This window comes from Pygocentrus nattereri, chromosome 25 (assembly GCF_015220715.1).
Source record: "Pygocentrus nattereri isolate fPygNat1 chromosome 25, fPygNat1.pri, whole genome shotgun sequence".
Classification (NCBI taxonomy): Eukaryota; Metazoa; Chordata; class Actinopteri; order Characiformes; family Serrasalmidae; genus Pygocentrus; species Pygocentrus nattereri.
Window position 1 is genome coordinate 11,363,982 of NC_051235.1, and position 25,589 is coordinate 11,389,570.

At 38.4% G+C, this 25,589-nt stretch overlaps 1 protein-coding gene across 7 annotated transcripts in view; it reads left to right on the forward strand.

Moving 5' to 3' along the window:
- The window catches only part of dgkza (diacylglycerol kinase, zeta a), a 224,026-nt gene that overhangs the window by 76,233 nt on the left and 122,204 nt on the right, over positions 1–25,589 (forward strand). Inside the window, exon 1 of one of the 7 annotated variants that reach the window (XM_037534508.1) lies at positions 14,801–14,969. The exons of the other annotated variants lie outside the window; for them this stretch is intronic. The gene's annotated coding sequence lies outside the window, so the exon portion shown is untranslated. Of the gene's footprint in view, positions 1–14,800; positions 14,970–25,589 lie in introns of those variants that run through there. 7 annotated transcript variants of the gene reach the window in all.

A 25,589-nucleotide genomic window follows, 5' to 3' on the forward strand; every position in this document is an offset into this window, starting at 1 on the left:
AGCAGATACTGACAAAGTTCTTAAATAATATAAATCTAGTAGTACCAGGGGCGATGCTTCACAATGCTCTTTAAATCTTTTGTTGGTTCCTGTTCATTCTGTGAATTATACTATAAATAGGACAGGTGCAAACAGCATTTTACAGGCTTTGAATACTCATTGATATATCTGAATGAATATTTAAATACCTTTTCTCAGAATCACTCTTAAAAACAGTAATATTTGAAAGATTTTTTTCTGCTAAAAAAGCCTAAACTGGCTGCGCTAGATGGCCGTCTTACATCCATCAAACAAAATTTAAAGTGCGCCCACGTTATTTTTTATGCATCTTTGCTCTTTTATTTTCAGTTGCCAAGTTAAAAGCAGCATATGTCACGATTCAGAGGCGAGGCAGCTTAGATGCATAAATGATGCATTTAGCTAAACCAGCATAAACCATTTTCCTGTTATTATTTTATCAATATGAATATGAATAACTGTTCTTCTCAAAAGCCTTTTTCTAATTAAATTTATTCTAAGCTACACTTTTATACTCTTATAGGTTCTGAATACTAAATAGAGAAAGAATAGTAACCACTTGCCGAAGACTTAATACTTGAGTATTCACATTAGTTGGGCAAAATAAAAAAGCAATAACTATTTTAGAATTGGAGTTTTAGCTGATAGAGATAAATACGTGTAACCCTAATATTTGCTTCTCAAGCATTTAAATTAAATACTTGTGTGTTTTTTTTTTTTTGTGGATTGCGATAAATACATGGAACTTTAATATTTACTTAATTATTGTATTGTTCGAGCATGTATGTGTATGTTGATAGTGCTTTGAATGATACCGTGCAGTGATCAGGATTGTTTGTGTGTTTTAAGGCTATAACAGATTTTCTTCTTCTCTGTCTCTCTCTTTCTATTTCTCTCGCGCTGTCTTTGCTTCAGTAAGTGCACTCGTTAAGAGAGATGCCATTTTGTGAGGCTAACAGTGTTATAAATAGCGGAGAAATGGACCATGTGTGAAATCTGCCTGGAAGATACAGGGCAGGCTCATATCTCTGAGCCTTCATACCTCCCTTTATAAGAGAAGCTTTTGGAGCACAGGGAGATTTGCAATTTTCTGGCATATATTTGCTATTTCTGCACTGATAGTATTGATGAATATCGGTTTTGAAGTGATAGTACAACAAAAATGCAAATGCTGCTAATTTCTGTATTGAACAGGTGAAGAAAAGGCTAAAAAACATTAAATTGCCTTTTTCATGTGATGTGCTGTGGCGGTTTCTAATGCAAATAACCTTAACTAACACGAGGAATGGAAAAGACAGCAACTTGCTTTAACTTACTACGGTGTTCCCATGGTCCATTTCATATTTCAAAATCTTTACAGTTAAAAAAGAAGTATTACAGTTTTAACAAGACTGATGTTTTTTATTAACACAAAGCAATATTTTACAGGTTTGGACTGGAAAATATAAAAATCTGCTTTAGGGTGTAATTACTCTTTAATAAAAAAAAATGAAAAAGCTTACAACAATTAAACGATTAAACTGAGTATGTTTTCATAATCACAGTTAGCCTTTATGTTAATTTGTGGATTGTATTATATGATAGTCTGTTGAACAGTGTTTGTGTTGAGTGTTATAGTTAAGTCTGTGTCTCCTACTCCATTTAATGCTGCCATTGTGCTACTTCTGGAGATGGTCTTTGAATTTTTTCCTCAAGGCACACACATGTAGTAAACACACACATGCTCACACTTGTCAACTGTTTCTGCACAGTTGTTCTTACATTATAGTACATCATAGGACGTCCTGCAGCTCGTCTCCAGGCCACACACACACACACACACTCACTGGTCATTATTCAGTTTTAATTAGCCAACTCTGTCAGCCATGAGAATGAGTTGTAGCACTCCTGAGGGTGAGTGTATGTGTGTACATACATGTCTATTAGAGCAGTGAGATGAAAAAGCATGTCCTTGCCCAAAGTAAGGCAAGAATTCACCCTTCGAATGTGTTTTTGACCTTTCTTCCGGAAGCGCGTTTGTGAGGTCAGACACTGATGTTGGTGTTCTATCAGGTTGAGGTCAGGACTCTGTGCAGGCCAGTAAAGTTCTTCCACACCAAACTCGCTCATCCATGTCTTTATGGACCTTGCTTTGTGCACTGGTGTGCAGTCATGTTGGAACAGGAAGGGGTGATCCCCAAACTCTTCCCACAAAGTTGGGAGCATGAAATTGTCCAAAATCTCTTGGTCTGCTGAAGCATTAAGAGTTCCTTTCACTGGAACTAAGGGGTCAAGCCCAACTCCTGAAAAACAATCACACACCATAATCACCCCCATACCCCCCCACCAAACTTTTTCACCCTGTCTGAGTATTGTTGCAGGCCATGTGCATTAATTTATGGTTGCTTCTAATGACTACTTCCAGCATGATGATGCGGATTGTTAGCACAAGTCATATCAGACCTTTTCTTTATACCTGGCAGTGAGTTCAGTGTACTTCAGTGGCCTCCTCATGGATTCACAGCAGTGTGTAGCTGACAGATCTGCTGCAAAAACATGATATAGTCATGCCAACACCGACCAGAATCTTTAAGGAATATTTTCAGCACCTTGTTGAATCCATGCTACAAACAATTCAAGTTGTTCTGAGAGCAAATGGCAGAAATGGAAATGACCGTTTTTGTTTATGACATTGGTGATATTGTGACCTTTGCTCACCTGGCACTGTATTACAGAAACTTCTTATTTTTTTTGTCTTAAGATCTCACAAGTTAAGAGAAGATTTTTCACAAATTTGTATTACAGCAGCAAATCTCATCTTGATTTAGGAATATCTTATCTACAGGAAATCTAAATCTGCCTATCACATAACCGACCATAAACATAAACACGTAATCGAAATAATTATGTTAGTTAGCCAGACAGCTAGCTCCCATAACTGATGTAAAAAAAGGTCAAATAAAACTAAAGTGATAAACATGACGTTAAGAACATTGTGACGCTTTGTGCTGTTCATGAGCACTTTATTGCTGCCCAGTTTGTTTCCTAAATACTTCAGCCAACAACGCTGATGTTATTCCTTCTAATGAACAGCCACACATTCAGCTCTGTCTCCTCATTATTCACTGACAAAAATGTAATATTATATCTGACGTGTTTTCATCAATATTAATACACAAATATAATAAGAGGGACAGTGGAGATCTAGGGTTAATGAAACGCTGTTAGACAAAAAAAAAGCCTCATAATTCAAAGCACCATTTTCAATATAGATAAATGGAACATCATTACGCTAGTTCTAGTGACACATCACTGTAAAACGACAGACACAGATAGTTAAAAGAAAGATTATGACAATCTTAAAGTTAGGACAGTATTTAAGATGTTTTTGTCTAGTTAGGATGTTTCTGTAACACTGTTCTTATCTAATGTCAGGATAAGATTATGAACTTAATAGCTTATGTCCTAAATTCAGTCCTAGCCAAAATTGTCTTGGGAGTAAACAGTTAAGATTTCTGACTTTTGAAGTTTGTATACGGCCCCTGATTACTTGGTCTGTGTTACCTAAAAACACAGTTCCAAACAACACCTGTCACCTGTGAAGGGGGGCAGTACACAGTGATTGTGCTAAAACTGTTATCTGTGTGTGTGTGAGTGTGTGTGTGAGTGAGTGTGAGAAAGAGATAGAAAGCATGTGTGTAAGCTAGGATCTTATTCAATGACACATTAAACTCTGGCTCCACCTAGTGGAGGATGTCTGCAGATGCAGGCACAATGTGTCAAAACTCTATGCCAGATATATACACTTAAAGAGCAATTCCTCTAATCATTTTTTAAAAATGCCTCTGTATTTGATGTATTAAGATGTAAACAATGTGTAATGTAGGGTAGTTTTTATATAAAATGTGTCTGATGCCCGAGACATTGTCTTATGAAAGTTTTGAGATAAAGTTTGGCATTTTAAGACAAAATAATGTCCAGATTTAAGTAGTGTCAACTTTACATATAAAAACATCTATAGACAAATGTGTACCTGTGTAGATTTGATCATCATTATTGATGGCAAATGAAATGACTATATTTTGGTTGAGGACATTATAAGGAAATCCACATCAGTATTTTTGTCTACAGTGCACCATTTCACATTAACACCATTTCACATCTGAGTAGATTTGTTTGCAAAGTTCTCAAGGCAGACCATTTATCCTAGCAGACTCCTAATGTATTTGTGATTCTGTCCATCAACAGTGATCTATTAACTTGCTTTTGATCTTTGTGTTTATCCAAATTCCGCAATTGTGACCATTTACTGAGATGTGAATGTGGTTCATGCTGCTGTATCTTTTCATTGAAGAAGGCAGAATTGACTCATCAAATTCGGATCAGATTTAATAACATTGGAAATAAATGAAAATGGCTGTGCCTCGTTATGCCTTGTGATGGCTGTTTAGTTAGTCCTTGATGAATATTGTACTTAATAGACAAAAATATTTATAGGTGTAGTTTTAGTTTGTGTTTAGATATTGTTAAAGTTAGGTCAACACCTGAAGTATGATGATACAAATGTGGGGGTGTTTATTTGTAGGCCTGTATATATGTATGTGGGTGTAAGAGAGAGGGAGAACATGTGTGTGTTTCCACAGTGTCATTTGGTAAGTCAACACTGAGCTCTGAGGCCATTTGGTTCTAATTTTAGCCGGAGCTGTGGTATAACATGCAAAATAAATAGACTTGATTAATGAATCACGCTGCATCTAGAGCTCAAATGCAACAAATTGAAACTGTTCAATGGAAGTGAATATGGATTTCCTGTCAATTAAAATGTTGCACAAAATGTAGTGACCGACAGTGTTGGTCAGTGTTTAGCGTTTCAGTTTCCTCTTCTACTAATGTGTGCCTTTATCACCATACTGTAGTTCTCAAAATAACTGTAAGTGAACTTCCTAAAAAACTCAGTGACACCAAATGAGACTGCTTAGCTCACTAGTGTCTGGACAACGACAGCCGATTTAGTTCCTTTAAACATACTCAACTGCACTGATGAAGGCAGAGGGGGGGTGTCTCAGTTAATTTATTTTTCTGTTGATAAATAAATTAACTGAGATGTCTGTCAAAAAAGTCCCTATACCCCTGGTTCCAGAAACTGATGTTACCCGTTTTGACAGAAAAAAAAAACACTTTATATAGGTGTTTACTATAACTGTCTACCAGTTTCTGCCATCTACTGGGAGAAATTGTTGCCCACTTCGTGATGCAGTCTTATTTCAACTGTGCAATGTTTGAGGGGTTTCTTGCATTTACAGCCCATTTTAAATCCCTCTACAGCATTTCAAATATATTCAGATCTGGGCTTTGACTAGGCTGTTCCACAACCCTCCATTTCTTCCCGTTTGAGATCTTTATCCTGTTGGAAGGTCCAATTCTCCAGCTTCAACATTTGGCAGATGGCCTCATATTCTCCTCATGCATTCTCTGGTATGAAAGAGAATTCTTAGTAGATTATATGATTTCAGGTTGGCTAGGTCTTGAACTTTTCAAAGGGTGTTCTTACTTCTTCACATAACTATGTTTAATCAGGTTTTATGTCTCTGTATGTCTTGATCAGTTCTGATTTTTCTGCATCTGTTTATCTGGTCTAATGTAGTTTTGCAGGACCAGGCATAACCCATCATCAACTCTTATCACTAGTCCAGTGATGTCTTTGAAAGCTAAAATGTGTTTTTTTTCCTATACAAGAGATAATGTTTATTTTTCGCATATGTAATTTGATCTAACATCTGCAGGGTTAATTGGAATTTTCAGGTTTGACATTTCTGTCTGTCAGGCAGTGCTGATCAGCACACCATACCTTGGCCCTGCTTTGAGGTCTGAGGTTTAATTCTACCCTAATAAGTTTACATTCCCACCCACATTTTGCCCAGATTCCCCATGGTTTTCCAAAGCCATTATAAGATCAGTCCTGATAAACAGATGCAAGGAAATTAGTTTAGCAGGGCCAGGCATGATCTCTGTGCATCTGTTTATCAGGTCTAATCTCTGTGCATCTGCTTATCAGGTCTAATCTCTGTGCATCTGTTTATCACGTCTGATCTCTGTGCATCTGTTTGTCAGGGCTGATGTTTTGCCGTCTGTTGATCCCCTCTGATTTCTTTATAATCTCTGCCAATTATTGTTTCCCAAAAGCATTGTAATTCCATCTTCAGTGCTAGCAGTAATGCTTGGATGATCTTATGAAGCTTTTGGGAGCTTTGTATGATGAGCATTTTTGTATGATGGAGCTTACTTCTTTAAAGGTGTCCATCAGCTCTGATCCTTATAAAAGCTTCTTTGCGTTCTGATGCGTCTCATTCAATATGATTATTAGTGACTTGGAATGCTTGTTTTATTATTTTTTTTATAAATAATAAAATATGTATGATATTCTGTTGTGTAAAGCAAAAATAGCATGTCATCTTAATAGTAGGTAGACACTTGAGTTGTGATGCATTACTCTAATCATTTGGCTCCTGTAGTTTAACTAACCTGTCACCAATTGTCTCCCTCATCCAATCCAAGAATAGAACTCTCTTCTGATCTTATTAGCATTACTAACATGTCAACATAGATTAGCACAGTTACAGTGACAGTTCTGTAATAATTATTGTCCTATTAGTTTTTGATAATAGCACAGTATATGATCATTAATTTTGTTTTAGACAAAATATTCAAGATTAAAGAGGAAATATTGTAGGCCTTACACAAGCATGTGCAGCATTATACAAACCCCGATCAGGCATAGCATTTATGACCACATCTTTGCCTCCTTGTGTCTAAGATCATTATCCATTTTATCTGCTCCACTCACTATATAGGTGCACATGTAGTTCTGCAATTACAGACTGTAGTCCATCTGTTTCTCTGGTACGGTGGTGATGTGTTAGTGTGGTTTGTGCCTTTACGAGTGGATCAGACACAGCAGTGCTGCTGGATCTTTGAAACACTGTGTCCACTCACTGTCCACTCTCAGTCCACCTTGTAGATGTAAAGTAATGATGGCTCATCTGCTGCTGCACAGTTTGTGTTGGTCATCCTCTAGTTTTGTATTGCAGCTATAACAGCTTCACCTGTTCTAGAAAAGCTTTCCACAAGGGTTAGGATTGTGTTCATGGGAATTTTTGACCATTCTTCCAGAAGCGCATTTGTGAGGTCAGACACTGATGTTGGTCGAGAAGGCTTGGTTTACACACCTGTGGCCAAGGAAGTGATTAGAACCCCTGAATTCAATGATTTATATGGGTGAGTGAATACTTTGGAAATATAGTGGAGCTCATAAAATAGACAATGAATGTAGAAATAAGGAGCTGGTCATAATGTTATGCCTGATCAGTGTATATACATGTGTAGAGATAAGGAGAGATTCTTGTGGAATGAAGACCAGATGATGATGGTGTTTTGGAGGTGATAGAATAGCTCAGATATGTGAAGGAGTGCACTTCCTGCACTATGACACATCCTCTAATTGCTCTGATACATCTATTTGCTATTAACACTGCAGCGAAAATGAATATTACACATTAATCTGAGGTGGTAATCCTTAATGGAGCTTGATGAAGATTTTGGGCTATACTTATTAGAGAGAGTTTATCTATGCTTCACTCAGTTATTTGTTTATGCTTGACTGTAATACACCATTGACTTGTGGTTTGGTTATGTTTTGTCTTGTACATGTTTGTGTAAATTTGTATGCATTTGTTTATGACCGTATATTAATGCACCAATCATTATTCCAGCGTTGGCCCATGCAGTATGATAATCAGAAAAGGCTACAATAATTACATTCCATTTAGAAACATGCCGGGCGTACCAATATCAGTACCTAATTATAACAGTCCTCTAACAAATCACAGTAATGTGCGCTGAGTGTTCTGGGAGCACGCTAAACAGTCTTGCAATTTCCCCTAAACGCTCTGATGAATCACATGCATTCATACAACCATTACGGTCATGAATTGTGTTTTAAACCACCATGTCACACAGCAATACCACAATACCAAGTATTAGGTAGGGCCCAACCGATATGAAAATTTTATACCCAATACTGATTATGAAGCTAAAAAGCTCATATATAATTTCATAAACTCAAAAATTAAACAGACTCCACTAGTTTTCGTTCAGCAGTGCTTTACTGACTGATCTTTACTGACATAATCAGTGACTGAACAGTCACTGATTATGAATTGTCAAATATGATTATCTGTTCTCACCTGTCACATTCTGTTGATTTAAGGGAGGATGGAGCGCCCCCCCCCCCCCCCCCCCCCCCAGAGAGTCTTGTACTCCCAGCCATAGATTACTGTGACACTGAACTTGCATTTCTCAACAACTGTGAAGCCCAAATTGACCATTTATTGAAAAATTTAACCATTAAACATATTTTGCCTATCAACAGTTCATTTTCCATGATTGTCAAGGCCATTAAGGGTTAGCATGGAAATGCTGCAGACTCCATGTCCAATTTTTGCCTAGCAAGTGTGGCTGAGACAATGTACCAGGCAATTTCCAAAACATTAATCAACTTGAAATTTATACATTCTCTCAGGATCTGCTACATAATCAAACCACATTAGTAAACACTCTTACTTAGAGAACATCTGGATGTTAGCTAGTCAGCTTACTTGTGAGACATCCAACTTGCCACTGCCCCTTGCCTATCATTGTTATTCAGTGTTACAGTGTTATAATGATTAATTTGTAAGTCACTCTGGATAAAAGCATCTATCACATGCCATAAATGTAAGCATATCTCTGAGTGTGAAAGAAAGCTTAATGCCAGTCTTTAGGACGGTTCAAACCAAGAAATAACAAAATAAGGGGGAGACATCAAAAGACAGTTTGTTGCAATGCTGTAGTAAAATCAAGGGAAAATAGTTAATGAAATCAGAGGAATTTGAATTAGATTGATTTGGGAAAGAACTGATTTTGGACACAATGACCTTTTTCACCCCAGGTGGAGCCTGTGTCTTATGTTTTGCTCACAGTTTCTATTCCAAAGAAGGAAGCATAGAAAGACAGCTGCAGTCAGTTAAAGGCTACTGCACACTGGAGGAGAAGCTCCAGAGAGTCTGTGCTGCTGCATTTTTATTTTGTGAATTTGGTGAATTTATCAGATTTGGTATCAGAACACTTTACAACTCACTGTTTTTGAGCTGAAAGGCATGCAATGAAATAGATTACGATGTGACAAGTCATGTTAGCTGAGGTGCAGACAGACAACTAATATTCATCTGTTTATCTTGAAGACTTTCTTGATGTAAAGCCATATGTCACCCTCTTATTTTTTTTTAGGGGGGTAACAATTGAATATTTTTCAAGCAATATGTTACAATCAAAATATTATGAAATATAAATTTTGACAGAAAAACCCATCACTAGTATGTGTGCATGTGTATGTACTTTTGTGTTTGAGATTGGTGGTGTTTAACTTACGGGGCAGACGGAGTCAGTATCAGTGGACTATATTGACAGCTGGCCCGAGGTGCAGGCCGCACTCTCTGACAGTCAGTGATGAGATGTGACAGCCAATCAGTGGAGGCGGTGGTTGCCTTGGGGACAGTTAGGCGGGATCTGAGGATTGGCCCAGTGTTGCTGGGTGTTCTGTGGGGGTCACACTCAAAGTGTCTTGATACATTAAGGCCCTGTCACACACACATACTAACACACATTACTCACACCTACGCACAACATGCTCTGTTTACCTGGTGAGTCACCTTCTTTTGCGTTGGCAATATTGCATGTGAAACAGTCATGCAAAAAAAATAATAAAAATTGCGCTCTTTCTCTTTCTCTCTATTGCTCTATTGCGCTCTCTCTCTCTCTCTCTCTCTCTCTCGTTCACCCTCCCTCCTGCTGTTGTCTTGCTTAGAGACGGAAGTCTAAATATAAAAGGCACTATTTAGTGAATATTTAGTGTTGATAAAATGCAGATGAAACACCCTGTGGCCTGGCCTGCATCTAAAGCCATCGTCAGCTGGCATCACGCTCAGTCTCACCTACGGCCTCTCACTTGAGTGGCTGTGCCATCTTTACCTTTTATGGCTGGGGAAAGCACTCATGTGGTACTTCTTTGATGAAGCATCTGAGAGGAACAGTTTGTGGTGTGTGTGCGTGTGTGTGAGTGAGTGAGCGAGCGAGTAAGTAAGTGAGTGAGACAGAAACAGAAAGGAGGGTGGGTTAGTGAATGTATGTGGGTTCAGGTGCAGGGGAAGGAAGTGTACAGTGTGTGTATGTGTGTTAGTGTGTGTGGAGAGGCACATGCATAGTGTCGCGCTGTGGCTTTTTGTTTTTCGGTAAATGGCTTATTCACCGTCTTCGCTTTCCTGCAAACACAGCGCATTCTGTTCTCTCAGCCTGTGTAATACACTCCCCCACTAAAACACACTCACTCGTTCATCTGATGGGGAGATTAGCTTACTGTCATAAGTGCTGGTGAAAAAAAAAAAACCTGACCATCTTTCTGCTTTGGTTTGATTATTTTTTTCTCATAGGAAACACAATAAAGAAAATTCATATTAAGAACACGTGTTCAATACAGTACTACATTCACGATTCACAAATATTTGACCAAAGTTTGAATTAAGTAAAATTATGACTGTGTCTTTGCTGTTCAACAGACCTCTGTAGTTGTCTGAGTCTAAAAGATTTATATTCATGGGGAAAATTAATTAACATCATGTAGTAAACAAAAATGTGCCACAGCTTATACATTTTGTCTGGTACACTTTTTCCTTGTTTGATATAGATCTTCAGAAATAAGGCTGTTAAGGAGTCAAAATACAAGCTTAAGAGGATTTATTGTCATTTCAGCAGTATACAGGTATGCAGTGAAGCAAAACAAATTCCTCCAGGACCATGGTGTAGCACAAAAACAATATAATTGTGCAAACCAATACAATATACACTGCACAGTCAGTACAGTGTAATAAGTACAAAAGACTTATAATCAATACAAAAAAACACCAATGGATTCAGGACAGATAATGTAGTACTGAGTGTATGTAATGAGGTTGTGCAAAGTAAAATGAACCGTTCTGCGACATATGGGCATTAGCAGATAACGTAGAATACATGAACATAGTGGTCGCTGCCGCAGCAGCCAAAACAAAGGTAATGGAATACTATATTGGTTAATACATTATTCTAGCAGTGATATTGTTATAGAAAAATGTGAAAAAAATGCAAGAAAGAATGTGATTTAAGAACTACATTAAGTGCATTGTCCCTATGAAGTGCAAAATAAAAAAAAATAGATACAGTAAGACATTGATTTGGAATTGCGGAAAGCAGGAAACGGGGAGCAATGGTGTCCTTTCTGTTTGTGTGTGTGTGTGTGTGTGTGTGTGTGTGTGTGTGTGTGTGTGTGTGTGGCAGTTCAGTCTTTGGGAGTTAAGGAGTATGATGGCTTGTGGAAAAAAGCTGTAGCACAGTTAACTGTGAGGTTGTGTGTATCCATCTACAATGTTCATGGCTGTACAGATACACTGAGTGGTATGTCTGTGATTGAGCGAAGAGAGACTCTGATCATCTTCTCACCTGTGCTCACCATTCACTGAAGGGTATTTCTTACTCTATGATCCTCTACAAATATTGCTTCTCCAAGCGCTACGAGCAAGAGTGTTAGCGTTAGTGTATGTCCCAGGAACTGACTTAAGGACATGATTGAAAAGGCCAAGGAAGTAGGACTGTAACATTTACTCAAGCCTCATCTGACATACACAACACTGGTCCAGGAGGTGAAGTTTGTACTAAACTTAGGAAACACAGATGCCAGTTTATACTTGATTTTTTTGCATTCCGTGGAAAAAAAATGATCCATAATAGCAGTGCTTTTCAATCCTATTGAGCATGTTTATGCTTGTCCTGCTTAAACACACCCACTTCAACTCAGTAATGGGCTGTCAGGTGTGTTGGGAGCAGAGAAAACACCAAAAAGTGCAGAACAGTGGGCCTCCCGCAGCAGGGTTGAGAAACACTGCGCTATAGAAGAGGAGAATGTGAAGAAGTTATCGTGAATAAACCTGTAAAAAAAAATGAAAAAGTGCATGTTAGCTATGATCTCACTGAAGCTGGAACTATGGATGTTATTTTCACGTTTGCAGTGGCAAGTTAAATCTGCTTCAGTTTTAGTGATGAAAATAATACAGCAGCACACAGCCTCGATTGTTTATTAATAAAAAAAAAAGCGTGACTTTAGTAATTAGAGTGTTTTGGTTGGGTAATGTTTTTGTAGTTTTTCTACTATCTATTTACACACTTTATGAAGAACATGAGGTATTTTCAAATTATGTCTATAACAACAAAAATGGAGGTTTTGGTCTGACAGCAACAAAATATTTAGTGGTCTACAAGCATAATGTAAACAACAAAAAAAAAAGTTGGTGCAATCCATTTTGTTTTAGTACTGTGTAAATCTGAACTTAATAAACACTTATAAACACTAAATGTTGTAACTAATTAGTAATTTGCAAGTTAGTTAAACTAAGTTAGTTCAACTAAGAAAACTTTGACATGGCTTGCGTTCTCCATATTTGGCTAAAAGATATTTTTCCCAAAAAACTCACAAAACTCGCAGGTTAGTTCCATTTTTACATACATGTGTCTGTGTATGTATATGTGCTTACTTTAACTGCTCTGGCAGCGCTTTCACTCTGAGAGTTCCACTAATAACACAGTTCAGTCACCTCACAAGAAATGACATCTCATACACACCCACACACTAACACACACTCATGTTGGTTGGAGGCTGTTTGTGGTCGATGTCCTCCACAACAGAAGTTAGGAGGTGTGTATGTGTGTGTACGCGTGTGTGTGTGAGGCAGGGTAACCTTGCTCTGGGCTCGGTCGTGAATGAGAATGAGAGTCAGTCTGAGCAGAGCAATGTGCTCTCTGTAGCAGAGAAAAGAGATCTTCACTTTTTTTGTTTGTTTTTCACCATGCTGAAGAAAACAGCTCAGTGTAGAATTGGAGAATCAGTATTTGAAGTAACAGTGACTGGTCTCTGTGTATGTCCCAAGACGCAGGAGGCAGAGCAAAGTGTGTGCATGGACATGTGGCCATAAGGTTGTGTTTTCAATCTGTCTCAGTTATTCCTCTCACACAGAGGAAGTGAGGATCAACTGGTCAACTCTGTGCAAAGTCTCTCTGTGTCCTGCTCTCTCTGTCTGCCTTTCTCTTTTCTCTTTCTCCATCCTATAGCTCTCTCTCTCTCTCTCTCTCTCTCTCTCTCTCTCTCTCTCTCTGTTTCCTTTTCTCTCTTTCTCTCACTCTCGCATGCAAACCCAATTCCACAAAAATTGGGACAGTAGGTTAAATGCTAATCAAAAGCAGTAAATAATAAATACTATTTGACCTGTACTGTACTGAAAACATTGGAAAAACTTTTTTTTTGTAAATATATGTTCGTTCCAACTTTGATGCCTAAAACTCTTTCCAAAGGAATTGGGACATTTGACTTTCTGTAAAAGATATTTTTCCAAAAAAAGCTTACAAATCTAGTGGCAGCAAGATTTCATAATCATTTAGGAATTGAAGACACACTGATCCAGTTTTGAAAACATATTTATTTTGGCCCATTCTTCTGTTTTTCAAGTGTTTAGCAGTGCAACCACACAGGGCTTTCACAGTCATATTTTGAGCTTAGTTAGTTTTCAATGGGAGACTGTTCTGGGCTGCAGGCAGTCATGTCCAGCACCTGCATACTCTAATTACATAGTTTTGCTGTGGAACATGTGCAGAATGTAGCTTGGTGTAGTCATGTTGCATACACATGGTTGTCTACTAAAAGGCAGCATATGTTGCTCCTAAATGTGTTCAGCATAAATGCTTTCCACGATCACACCGCTATACCATGACAGACCCAGGATTTTGAATGGTTCTTTACTTCTTTTCTTCTTTGACTGAGAACACGATGTCCATTATACCAATCTGGAAAGTTGACTCGTCAGACCACAATAGATGTTTCGACTGTGCATCAGTCTATATTAGATGAGCCTGAGCTCAGAGAAGTTGGCAGCATTTCTTGGCGCTGTTGACATATGCCTTCCACTGTATGGATTTCCTGTATATTATGCACTGTAGAGGGTGAAATACCCTAATATCCTTGGAATCCCTGGCCAGGAATGTTTTTATTTTTTATTTTTTAAACTGTTGGATTTTTTGCTGATGCAGAAATGGCAAAATGGTGGGCCTCGACCCATCCTTGCTCATAAAGAACTCAGACTTTCTTGGATGCTCTTTTTATACCCCAGCATAGTTGTCACCTGTTTAGACTAGAACATTTCATGTTCTAGTAGTTCTAGTCTACTATCCCAACATTTTTGGAACATGTTGCAGTCAATTTCAGAATTAATGTATATTTACCAAAAAAAAACAAACAAAACAATGAAGTTGAAAAAGATAAACATTACATATCTTGTTTTTTGGCTGTTTTCATTCAAATACAGGTCAAAGTAGATATATAAATCATTGGTTTCCATTTTTATTTCCATTTTATCTACTATCCCAGCTTTTTTGGAATTGGGGTTTTACATCAGTCTGTTAATCAGTCAGTACATGTATACATATACACACTTAACCACTTTTAAACATTTTTAACTATTATTTTGCTAATATAGCTATTTATTTGTTGAACTGTTCTTTACTATTACATTTACACACATTAGAAACTGTTCCTTATATTCCTCATTGCTCTCTCTCTCTCACTCTCTCGCTCACTCTCCTTTACCCTCCCTCTGACACTCCCACTCCAACAAGTCTCTGTGTCTGCAAGCTGCCTGCTCTCTGTCACTCCTGTCTTACTTGCTCCTTCTCTCTGTCTCTCTCTCTCTTTCTTTCTCTCTTCCTCGTTCTCTCTCAAACTCTTTCTCTCGCCGGACTAAAAGTTGTTCTAGGAAATGAGCAAAGGGATTTTCCAATGATCTCTCCTCTACAGCAATCAGGTTGTATTCACCTGGAGCTCTTTACTCTCTGTTAAGAGCTCTGATATGATTGTGTGTCATATTTTGTGTGTGTGTGTGTGTGTGTGTGTTTGATGGCTGGCTGTTGCTGAATACAGTGCTGCGTCTTTAATCTGAAACAAATGCTGTGTTGGTTGGCATGAGCTCTGTGTTGAGTGTGAGTGTTGTGACCGGTTTAGTCGTCATGGAGGAACCTTGTGCTCACAGGAGTTCTCATGTGTGTCTGAGTATGGAGGGAGATTCAGTTCAGTTTACATAGCTTTATTGCCATGACTAACAAGTACAGTGTTACCAAACCAAAGTAGGAAGCAGCTGGAACAGGTTCTGTAGAAGTAATAGCAGTGAGGTGCTGTATGCATTTAAATTGGTAAGGTTTTGGCCTTAGGGTTGTTGACTTCAGAGTTGTTCTGACTTTTATGTTTGTTTATTTGTTCTCTCGCGCTCTCTCTCTCTCTGTCTTACACTGACCACATGACCTAATTTTGATGCTTTTCTGTGTATTTAGTTAAAGAATGCAAATCTCTATGACTAACAGTTACAGTGCAAAACAGTGGGCAGATACTGTAGCAGTTGCTCACTAGCTTCTATTATAAGTGAATTTCGCACATTAGCCTGCTTAAATTTTGGGTGTCTGCTTTGCTGCCCACATCAGGCACATAGTGACATTCCATTTAAAACGCGGTGTGAATGTAGAACAGCCTAGCCAGAGCTTCTTCGATGGGGCAACAGGAGAAAGAATGTTTTCTCTGTTTAACATCATATTGTTGCGTAGCTGTATGGAGAAGATGGAATACATTGGACTTTTCTGTGAGTGTGTGTGGAAATGTACAGAGGGATAGACATTTACCTCAGTTCTGGTAGTCAAATAATTACAGTCCCTCCCCTCCACACATCAGACGTGTCAGGCAGATGCCACCAGAGTCAGTGATGCTGCTCAGCACTGTAGTATTACTGTATATATTAAACCCAGACCACGATCATACAATTAATTGTAGATGAAATATGGCTTGAAATTTACACCTAGAAAGTTGTCAATCTAAAGTCTTTAAAGTCAATGTGACGCATTAATTAAAATGCATTTTTCTTCCTTATGACATATTTCAGAGTGAAACAGGAAATTGTGGGTGGGATATAAATTTTTCCTTCAGGTTTTGATTTGATTGTGAAATGCAGGAATTCCAAAGTGAAGAAAGAGTCAGACACAGTCAGCAGAATCCATCTGTTTTGCAGAGAACCCAAAATTTATAGAATTGACATTTGATGTGTAATTTCTGTGTACACTGCTCAAAAATAAAGGGAACACTTAAACAACACTATATAACTCCAAGTAAATCAAACTTCTGTGAAATCAAACTGTCCATTTAGGAAGCAACACTGATTGACAATCAATTTCACATGCTGTTGTGCAAATGGAATAGACAACAGGTGGAAATTATTGGCAATTGGCAAGACACACTCAATAAAGGAGTGGTTCTGCAGGTGGGGACCACAGACCACTTCTCAGTACCTTTCTGCTTTCTGGCTGATGTTTTGGTCACTTTTGAATGTTGGTGGTGCTTTCACACTCGTGGTAGCATGAGACGGACTCTACGACCCACACAAGTGGCTCAGGTAGTGCAGCTCATCCAGGATGGCACATCAATGCGAGCTGTGGCAAGAAGGTTTGCTGTGTCTGTCAGTGTAGTGTCCAGAGGCTGGAGGCGCTACCAGGAGACAGGCCAGTACACCAGGAGACGTGGAGGAGGCCGTAGGAGGGCAACAACCCAGCAGCAGGACCGCTACCTCCACTTTTGTGCAAGGAGGAACAGGAGGAGCACTGCCAGAGCCCCGCAAAATGACCTCCAACAGGCCACAAATGTGCATGTGTCTGCACAAACGGTTAGAAACCAACTCCATGAGGATGGTATGAGGGCCCGACGTCCACAGATGGGGGTTGTGCTCACAGCCCAACACCGTTCGGGACGCTTGGCATTTGCCAGAGAACACCAGGATTGGCAAATTCGCCACTGGCGCCCTGTGCTCTTCACAGAGGAAAGCAGGTTCACACTGAGCACCTGACAGATGTGACAGAGTCTGGAGACGCCTCGGAAAGCGATCTGCTGCCTGCAACATCCTTCAGCATGACCGGTTTGGCAGTGGGTCAGTAATGGTGTGGAGTGGCATTTCTTTGGAGGGTTAGTGTCATACAGGCAGGTGGAGGCCACACACAATACTGAGCCTCATTTTGACTTGTTTTAAGGACATTACATCAAAGTTGGATCAGCCTGTAGTGTGTTTTTCCACTTTAATTTTGTGTGTGACTCCAAATCCAGGCCTCCATTGGTTAATAAATTTGATTTCCATTGATGATTTTTGTGTGATTTTGTTGTCAGCACATTCAACTTTGTACAGAACAAAGTATTCAAAGAGAATATTTCATTCATTCAGATCTAGGATGTGTTATTTGAGTGTTCCCTTTATTTTTTTGAGCAGTGTAGTTTCTGAAACATGATTCACTGTATGTTATGAATCTAATTTTAATATTTATATGAACTTTTTTAGACATAGATGAGGTGAAACGCAGGTTAGGCTAGTCTTTTAGCCCCCCTGCATTGCTATTGCTTTGTTAGATTTCCACTGAGAAAGAGGAGTACTTTGTGTGTGTGTTTGTGTGTGCTTCTGTATGTGCACATTGTCTTCATCAACAGCTGAACACCTCACAACATAGCAGAAAACATTAGAAAACAGTGTAAATACTGCCAGATATTTACTCCTAACATGAACAACTGAAACAGACTAAAATAACTCGTACCTGGTTATTTTTGAAACTGGTTCCAAACCAAAAGTGAAACTGAGAAAGTAAGTCTCAAAAAAGTAAGTGACAAGAAGAAGAGATTTCTTTCACAGGTTAACCAACTGTACATGTGCAGCCAGAGCTGAGGTCATGACTGGTGTTCTTGCTTGATGTTTGGTCAGGATGGTAGAAGGTGAAGGGAAACCGTGCTAAGATAAATTATTGGTTTTCCTGCTTGCTGGACACTATGGCATAACCAAACATCAGAAGGACTTTAGATGTGGGCAAAAAGTCACTACATTTGAAAAATTCAAAAAGTATGGGGAACAAGACCTTTGTCATTTGAATAACTTGACACAATGGATTATGAACTACAGAGGTAAAAAGTAGGAATGCATCAATACCAATACTGGTGTTGGGTATTGGGCTGATGCCGCACTCTTTTAATAATAAAAAAATTGCATTTTGTGCTAGCATTCTGGTACCCAATGATACCATGTGATAGCAGTGTAAGCAGCTAAAGAACAAATGCAGTGAATGCGTAGGTCACTTTAAACATTCAACCTTGGCAGATTCCCATCAGGAATACATTGTCTGATTTTAACCCATTTTTGAACTGCTTCCCCAAAACTGGTCAAGACACGTAGGTCAGCTTAATAGAAGTGATAAAGTCAACATACCAAAATCTGTTTATGCCGTATTTGCTCTGTTTGGCTGAAGAGAATAGTGAGGCATAAATGTTAACATGTTTTGTAAAATAGGCTGCAGGGAAACCATATTATCCTACTATGAACATCACCACCTTTAGCTTCAGTGTACAGTGTTAGCAGTCCTACAGGATCAGTTTCTCAGTGTGTTTGCTTATTACTTGTTTTTAGCGAGCTGCAGTAATTTTTCTCTGCTTTGGACTAAACACGCTAGAAAACTGAAACCACTGCCCTCTGGTGAGGAATAGAGTTAGACATATCATTGTTCTTCAGTATGAGAACATATGATGTTAAAGAGAAGCTAATTTGCATATATAAATTTTTATTTCCATCACTGTTTGACTTTTTTCTTTAAAATCCTAATGCGTCCCTAGCATATATAGATGTCAAGGCCGAGGTCCAGTCCCAACAAAATATCTTCACTGGGTTTGTGTATGAGGAGCATGGTTTGTTTTCTTGACTCCCAAGTTGATATAAGGTTCGGAAAACCTTCAAAGTTGATTTTGGCTCTTTTTGAGTTTGTATACGCATATCATGTGGTTGTGTGTGTGTGTGTGTGTGTGTGTGTGTGTGTGTGTATTGGGATGAAATGGTGGAGCTGAAGTATTAAGCTTATTTAATATCCAGCAGCTGTGACATCGCTTTCATATAAATATTTACCCTGACAGAAATAAATGACTGCTCTTTCTTGACTGGCTCTTGACTGCTCTCTGTCTCTGTGCCTGCCCATGGACTTCCATTCATTCTACTACTTTTTAGAGGATACACTTTTTCTACTTTCTAGAGGATACACTCTAATTTGAAAAACTGTCGCTATTGAATAATCTGCTGATTATTTTTGATAATTAATTGTGAAATAAAAAAATTAAAAGGTTATAAAATTGCTGCCTGAAAAAATAGACTAAAATGAACAATATGCAACATGCAATAGTTAAATAAAGATTTACAATGAAAATAACACTGTCTAGAACAGCTTCTAAATGAGTCTGTAAATCCAGCGCTATGGAGAACAGCATTATAAATGTGGCCAGGTAATCAAATACATAAGCTTATTTAATATATATTTAGTATACATAAGCTTATATAGTTTATATATTTGGATTTATTTATTACACTTTGTAGAATATGTTTTGTTTTAAATGCGCAAATGTGTGAAAATGCATTTTTACAGATGGCAGTGCTGGGAAATAACATTCACAGTTCAAACGCATTCTCTCTTTGTCCCTCGCTCTCTTGTTCTTTCTCACTATGTAACCTTGTGTCTCTCTCTCTCTCTCTCTCGCTCTCTCTCGCTCTCTCTCTTGCTCTCTTTTCTCCTCTCTCTTCATCTCGATCTGTCTCACTAACACTGCTTCAAATTAACAGATTGTTTCAGTTTATACACATGCTGCCCTTCACACTTCAGCACATAGACATGTGGAGAGTCAGTGTGGGCCCAACTTTGTGCCACTTGTCTTCATAAAACACACTCACACGTGCTGTGGAAGATGCTGAAGGGCTGAGTGGATGAGTTATGCTGAGTTGCACTGGTGTAATGGTCAAACTGCTAAGAATCTGAAAAGTGGATGAGAACGATGATAATACAGCATCACTTTATATGTCTTGTGTGTGTTTGTGCGTGCAGACACGTCCATCGCTTCCACTTTCCCAAGGACTTTAGGAAAGAGCCCACTAGGGACCGCTGTGTAATACACACACACACAGAAAAACATGCACACACTGAGGTCACTGACAGAGCTTTGCACATTAAAACCTAAATTCTTAACCTTTTAAACCTCATGGCCCCCATATTTATCACTAGATAGCATGAAGACTCGCAGGAGGCCCGAATGATATTGAATGAGAAGAGCACAACAGTGTTTTAGTAACTTGAATTGTAAATAATCCTTTTAGGATATTTGTAGCCAGTAGGGCTATTGTAACAGAACATTTTTAGCACAGTGATATTTGGCTGCCCACCTATATGCAGTATTGTTGAACAGAAAATGTCAACAGATTAGGCCACTGTGATCTTGTTTTATAGGAGAAATCAGGCAGAATGTTGGCAAATTTAGTGGAATTGATTTTTTTTTGTTTTTCTTTACTCCACGTGCTTGGAGAATTGTATTTTGTTTCTAGAACCAAGGAGCTAAAACTAGACAATGTTGTTTTGCTCAGTGGTGTTGCATGGCTTGTATTACTTTTATTTAGCATTTTAAAACATTTCATATTACTTTCTGATTATTAAGTCAATTATTTTTAATAAGTTTTATGACAAAGTGCCACCACTGGTCCACTACAGACCACTGGCTTCCCCTCAGTATAAGACCACTAATAGTAAATAAACTGTGCAATAGATGATAAGGCACAAAGAAAACCTAACATATTTAAGTTTTGGCTGCAAAAAGCTCTAAAACCCTCAAATTCCTTCTGTTACCACATGAAACAAACCAGAGGTATTCACAGGTCATGTTATGTGAGCAAGTCTTGAGTCTCTGAGGTGTGAGTCTAAATCACCTCAAGTCTCTGGGGTGCAAGTCCAAGTCTAGTCTAGAGTCTCTGAGGTGCGAGTCTGAATTGTGTCTCAAGTGTCTGAGGTGTGAGTCTAAGTCGAGTCTTGAGTATATAGCAGAAGATTAACTGCATCGATTAGATTCAACACAGCTTTAAATATTGAGCCTTTCATTACAAGATAATCTGTACTTGCTACCTAGTGTAAACTCTAATTCTGCTTTAATAAATTGGAGTTCTAATTAATTTAAAAGGAATGTGATCTATAACTTACTAGCACTTTGATTAGATTAGCTGACTTCTAAAGTCAAATTAGCTTTCATAGTTTGGCCTCTTTCCTTTAAACACCATATTTTTACTGCATGTAGTGCTTTGTTCTGTTCTTCAGAAGGTTTTCCTATAATGAAAGACTTGATATTTAAACCTGTACTGAACCTGATGCTGTGAGCTGTGAGAACAGCATTGCAGTGAACACTCCTGTTTACCGATGAGCGTCAACAAGAAAAAGAGAAGGAGAGCATGTTCTGTTGTGGCAATGACTACAGCTGCCAGGCTAATAATGTAAATTCACTACAGTACCCAGAATGTGACACTGAACACACATGACTGTAGTAAAACTGAAAGGCAAAATCACACATACAAGGTGGGAAGCAAAGGTTTTATTCATTTACTGCATTATGATAGGTGGCCCTAATTTAATCCGTTTGGTTTAATTTTTGCAAGTCTTAAGGCTTGAGTCAGTGACGGTTAGAGAAATATTGTTCTCCAAACTGGCAGCTTTCTTGAAATTGTAAAGAGAGTGACTTGACATCTGGGTCCATACATAATCAGGCTGTTTTGCATGTGTTCAGTAAGCAACTTCTCCTGTTTGAAAGTATTAGAAAGTATTAATCTGGTCAGTTTGAAGCTAGATCAGAGAGCTAATGATTGTTGACTGTTTCCCATCATCAACAGCTGAACAACTCACAACATGGCAGAAAACATTAGAAAACAGTGTAAATACTGCCAGATATTTACTACCTTACTTGTTATCATGAACAACTGAAACAGACTAAAATAACATTTACCAGATTGTTGGTCACTTTCTTCAGTTCCTGACCCTGAAAATGGCTCCATATTTTGAAAAATTGTCAGAAAGGATAAATTAGGGTTAAAATCGTGTAGTGTACTTCCAGCTTAATAGCATAATCTGTGGCTGTTGATTTAGCTTTAATGTAGTACTGCTTTGAATTTTTCTAAATCTGTATTTTATAAAGTCCACAGTGCTCTATCCTTTCCAGTTCCTGTCATGCTAAAAAGAGAAATGTGTGTGTTTGCGCTGTTCTAGATTAGAAAGCTATGCCAAAGGCTGAGAAATGTCTTCAGTGTCTCTTAATTGATTAGAATTGCTCTCTAAAGTCGCTCATGATTGGAGTACAAGCTTTTTTTTTTTTGGGCGTGATGTGTTTTATTACAGTTTAAATCATCAGTAACCAGTTGCAGCTACTCTGATTTACATGTAACTCCCTTTCACTCACTGTACCTCTCATGTTTTTCTGCATCACTCGCTCTTTTTCTGTCTTTCGTTCTCGCTCTCCCTGTCCTCTTTCTTTCTCTCTTTGTCTCGCTCTTTCAGTCTTTCTATCTCTCTCTATCTCCCTGTCTCTTCTATGCATCTTCTGCTATGTCTTGCTAACCAGCTGTCATCATGGGAAAAAAATGTAAAAATGCAGACATGCTCTCTCCCTCTTCCTCGGTTTCTCTCTCTCGCTCTCTCTCTCTCGCTCTCTCTCTCGCTCTCTCTCTCGCTCTGTCTCATACCCCTAAGGAAAACATATCTCCATCCCTAGCTGTAAACTAAGTCAGATGCTAAAATATGATTTACAAAGCCTGAATGTTTTCTTTGCACTGGAATTCTGGGTGTGGTGATGGGCACATCCTGGGATTCTGGGTTGGGATGTGTTGGAACAGCTCTTAACATAGAGTGGCAGCTAGTGTTCTGCTGGAGGGCTTTGACTTGTTAGAACAGCAAACCAACAAACTGTTTTTGAACCAATACAAAAGATGAATAGGTGACCATTTAATGAAAAGATCTGCCCAAAAAAATGTCCAACAGAGCGAAACAAAAGTTTTCCACATCAGTGCTACATATATTAATTTAATTTATAGTAGAACCATTAATTTGAATGTTTTAATATATAAAATATGATTCCATATTCAATACATGTACAATTCGTTTTTTCTTAACTTATCCTAACAATATATCAATCACATAGACTTGATAAAGATTGACAACATTGAAACCTTAAGAGGAGTGAAGACTGAAAGTTCTGCTTTTTCAATCATTGCTGAGCTAGTCAGGTTAATCTAATGAGGGCAAAATACAGCCCAATTACAGAGAATCAAGAATATTATATATAGTTATCCAGTATAGCACAACAATAAGGCATTAAATGCTAGAAATCACAAGCATATAAAAGTTCTGTTGATTGTTATTGTTCCTGTGTAGAGCAAGTTTTCTTTTTTCCCCGTAATAAAAATAGTGCTTTGGTCACCTAGCAAGCCGTTGTCTCAGTATGCGAGAGTGACCGAATCCGTGCACGAGAAACGTTGAAGGTTTGTCCGTCAGAGAGATGTTGGACCCACTCTGTGCCCACCAAAAGTGTTACTGACCAGCTAGCGTGATCTTTTTCTCTTTTATTCAAGTAAAAAAAAAAAAACGCTGTTGCCTGTCCAGATGTTTTTGATCAGTGAAAGCTAAGCATTAAGAAACTTCATGAGTGTTCAGATTCGTCAGTGGGTCAATTTGTTAAAAAAAAAAAAGCATGAAAACTCTTGAATGAGTTGTGAGACCATGAGATTAGACTGAATTGTATGAGTCTCACGTCCAATGCGTGAGAGTTGGCAGCCCTGTCGTGTGGTTTGACGGTTGCTGTGGCAGCTAACATAGCTACTTGCTTCACAGCCAAATTGGGGTGTGCACAGCAGGTACAAATATCTCTTGTTTTGTGTTTTAGCTCAGCCAGACAAATTCATCCCTCCATGTGAGAGTAAATTCTGTTACCTCTTAGACTCATAATTGATCACATTAGCCCTTGGATTGACTTGCTTCGGAGCTTTGTCTGGCACTTTGTCAGGATGTGGAGGTTTCAAAACTATTTGACTGATTAGCTTAACTGATGCTGCTGAAGTGAAACCCTCAGGTCTATTGAAGAAATAAACTTACTCTGTCTGTAAATGCATATAGAGGGCACCTGCAGAGAGCAGAGCACCTTAGTCAAACTTGTTTTTAGATTGAATAGGTCAAGTGGTGCAGCTGCACTTCCCTGTGCTGATGTTTAACACCATCTATATTTAGTATGTAAGCATCTGTGTTTGTTTGTGAGTTTAGTCTGTGGGTGTTGTAGGCCACAGCATGGTCGTCTGCAGTAAGTCTGTGTCTAATGTATAATGTGGAGGCATAATATGTCTGTCTACCTTCAGGCAGACCCCCTGAGGGAAAAAAAGCCCAAAAATACATTTACTAGATGTCACATTATGTGGCTACAGTTTGCTTAAGTTGCCCACTTATCGTAATTCTCCTGCATCCGGCCAATCTGAAATTTGCCGTTGAATTCCAACACAGTTTGTGTTCTGTGACAATGTGAAAAAAATCTGAATTCCTTGGCTCAATAATGGTCCCAATAGGGCAACTGACAGAAACTTCCTGCCAGCAGTGTCTTAAATGAGGTCTTGTGTTTTCTTTCCAATATATGTGTCTGGTGCTTGAAGCAGATGTCAGTTTGGCAGTGAACAGTGCTGTATTAGTTTGTTAATAGTTAGCTGTAGATAAATGTTTAGTTATAAATAAATGCTGTTCGATTTTGGATAGAAAATGATAGTATAAATGATAGATGAAAGTAAATTCCTGTCATTACCACTGTGAAAGAAATCTTGTGAGTCTCTGTACAATAAGCCATTTCACATCAAACCACTCTTCTCAATGAGTGAATTTTCAAAAATTCCCATGTGAAAGTCCCATGTAAATAGCTGTTGAAATATGTTTTTTACAGCACTCAGTTTTTACCTCCCATCCTAATATAGTTCACAGCAAAGCAAATGGTGTGTCATGTTTTTTTAATTAATATTCAAAATATGTCTTCACTGGTAACTTGTAGCAAAAGTGTATAACCTGGAAAGCTGGATGTTATCCATGGAAAAGGGAGTTATATAATGAGAGAAATATGCTTTCATACTCGCATTTATTGTAACTACAATATGATTGCAGTGTAACATTTCCCTGTTATGCTGGCCTTACACCAAACGACTTTTCAAGCGATTTCATTGTCGCTGAATCATGAGGGTCTAGCTAGAGACGCGTCATGCTCGTGTCATCTCGATTGTTTTTTACTATTTGTTAAATCTTTGTCAAATTAAAAAAGTAACTGCACATTTTACATGTTAATTAAAAAGACTCTTGGTGATGATCTACATCTACAGAGTTCTACAGTGAACTGGGTTGAGCCCCAGATCTTTACAGATCTTCCCATCCGTGCCACTATACAGCGCATGATGGGGAATAATCACAAAAATCTAGTTGCAGTCTTGTAAATAGTGACACTGCAAGATTCCTAGTCTTTGCAAAATCGTAGTCTGTGACTGAAAACGATGACA